Below are 2,716 nucleotides of genomic sequence, written 5' to 3' on the forward strand. Positions count from 1 at the left end.
ACAATCAAACTTGTCGCCTTTCTTGTAGATGGGGCATTTTACCCCTTCCTTCCACTCCTCCGGTAGCTGTTCTGTTTCCCAGATTGTGCCTATCAGCTGGTGCAGACAAATGGCCAGCCTCTCCGGACCCATCTTTATGAGTTCAGCTCCGATACCATCCTTACCAGCAGCTTTATTGTTCTTGAGCTGGTGAATGGCATCCTTAACCTCCCTCAAAGTGGGGGCTGGTTTATTTCCATCTTCCGAAGTACTGACGAAGGCATTTCCTCCATTGTCCCGTCCTTCATTGCCTGTGCTCTCAGCGCCATTCAGGTGCTCGTCGAAGTGCTGCTTCCACCTTTCGATCACCTCACGCCCGTCCGTCAAAATGCTCCAATCCTTATCCCTGCACATCTCGGCTCGCGGCACGAAGCCGAACTTACGCGATTCTTGAGACCGGCACAGCTGTTCCATCTCCTCGCACTCCGTCTCCTCCAGACGTTTTTTTCTCCCGAAAGAGGCGGGTCTGCTGTTGTCGTTTCCGTCTATAGCGTTCCACGTTCTGCCGGATCCCTTGCAGCATGACCGCCCGCGCTGCATTCTTCTCCTCCAAAACCTCCTGGAACTCCTCGTCGAACCAATCGTTTTTAATTCCTGGCTTGGTAGCTCAGTTGGTAAGGCGCTCGTCTGGCATACAAGAGTCCTGGGTTCGAATCCCAGCCGAGCACGTGATTTTTTTCCATAATTACACCCATAATTTATCCATCTTCACCACGCGTAATGAGATAATTAATCGAATTCTTGAGATTCTTAAAATATTCTGAGTGGCTTGGTTTACCAAAGTGTTTGTGAATTATTTTTAAATAATTCTGAAAAAATATCTTCTTTAAAATAAGGTTTACTTTGAATTCATATAGAATTTGAGTTATCCAGGATTTAATGTAACTTATTTTGATATCTTAAAGAATTTTTGAATTTCTAATAAAAATTGAAAATTTCATATAGATTAACTGAATGTTATTGGACTACTTGGAGAATTCCAGAAATTTTTTTAACATTTCTTATACTAAAGAAGTTTTAAAACTTCTCCTTCTCTCGAGAGTTAGTTAGATTTCCTGAAAGGTTCTACGTATACCTCCCAAAATATGTAAAATTTATAAGATTAAGCGATTCCTTAAACAGTTTGAGTTTTATCACAGTATTCTAAATTGTGGGTCCTTGTGAGCCAATTAGGGAGAGGGATCTTGATAAATAAATAATTTTGTATTTTTCACCTTCATTCAAGTTTCATATTTGAAAACTAAAATGTCAAGAACGTGGACAAGCTTCTGACATACCTGCTGAATAAATCGCTTGTAAAGTGTCTGTTGCAGTCTACAGTCTTCGGTTTTATTTGAAAGACCTTACATTCTCAATTAACCATGGCAAACATTTTCGTATGATAAGCTTGAGAGTTAGACATTTCAACCAAACATTATTCAAAGAGTTGTTAATGAGCTCTTCCGTTTAGGACGTACGATAATATTTTCTGGGAGTACAGTAAGAAATTAGTTCAATTTTTTTCTCAATACAAATCAGAAATAAAAAAAAAACATATATTTGCTGACTAAGCCTTTTCTTGTCCACGACTTTGATTGATTACAAAAATGTGTTTTAAAAAGGAATGCATCAACATGGCCACGTCCGAGGAATAGTTAAAGTGACTTCCCTACGATACCGTCCTTTCGAATGAAAAGTCTGATCTAATGCTAATTCAAGCATAATTCTTCAATCCGACGTATCTTCATAAATAAACAAATCGAGGATTGCTTTGCATGGGCTTGCAAACGCATAATCTGCATATTGAGTCAACAAAAGTATTCTTTAAACCATTTTTTAATTTTTTGAAATAAATTTCAATTATGCCCTATGTGCACTTAACTCAGTGTTTTTAATTTGGCTACAAAAACCCTACGTTTGCAAAGCGACTTAACTTTCAACGTTTGTTATGTTAGCACATACACCGTACATGTGCTCATAGTATAAAGCGACCTATTCTGAAAAAGAAGGGACACAGACTGGAGTGCGCCAATTACCGAGGAATAACGCTTCTCAATTCGGCGTACAAAATAATGTCACGTATTCTGTTCAACAGATTGAGGCCGCTTGAGGAGTGCTTTGTCGGCGAATACCAAGCAGGTTTTCGTGAGGGCCGATCAACGACGGATCAAATGTTTACCTTGCGACAAATCCTTGAAAAGTTCCGGGAGTACAACTTGCAGACTCACCATCTGTTCATTGATTTCAAGGCGGCGTACGATTCAGTAAAGAGAAATGAGTTATGGTAGATAATGGTAGAACACGGTTTTCCGGCGAAACTGATTAGACTGATTCGTGCAACGTTGGGTGTATCGAAATCATGTGTGCGGGTTGCGGATGAGACTTCAACCCCCTTCGTAACCGTAGATGGATTGAACTATTAGGAAAGGGAAAGCAGGCGTGCAAAGAAGCGGTACCATCGTCACGCGGTCGCATATGCTCCTAGGTTTTGTGAACGATATCCACACAATAAGAATTAATCGTCGATCCGTGGAAGAGGCATTCGTGCCTTTTAAAAGGAAGATTGCGAGGATTGGGCTTTCCGTCAATACCAGCAAAACGCCGGTAGACAGCGTGGTTCCAATCATGATGGTGGTAGTGAAGTGTTGCTGGGTATTGAACGATTTGAAGTAGCGGAAGAATTTATTTACTTTGGTAC

The 2,716-nt window shown here is 40.6% G+C and overlaps 1 non-coding gene across 1 annotated transcript; it reads left to right on the top strand.

Moving 5' to 3' along the window:
- Positions 1-635: 635 nt before the first annotated feature.
- Trnaa-ggc lies at positions 636-707 on the top strand. The gene has a single exon. It is a non-coding gene; the product is annotated as a tRNA-Ala (tRNA).
- The last annotated feature ends 2,009 nt before the right edge of the window (positions 708-2,716 follow it).

The sequence above is a fragment of the Aedes aegypti genome, chromosome 1, assembly GCF_002204515.2.
Source record: "Aedes aegypti strain LVP_AGWG chromosome 1, AaegL5.0 Primary Assembly, whole genome shotgun sequence".
Taxonomy (NCBI): domain Eukaryota; kingdom Metazoa; phylum Arthropoda; class Insecta; order Diptera; family Culicidae; genus Aedes; species Aedes aegypti.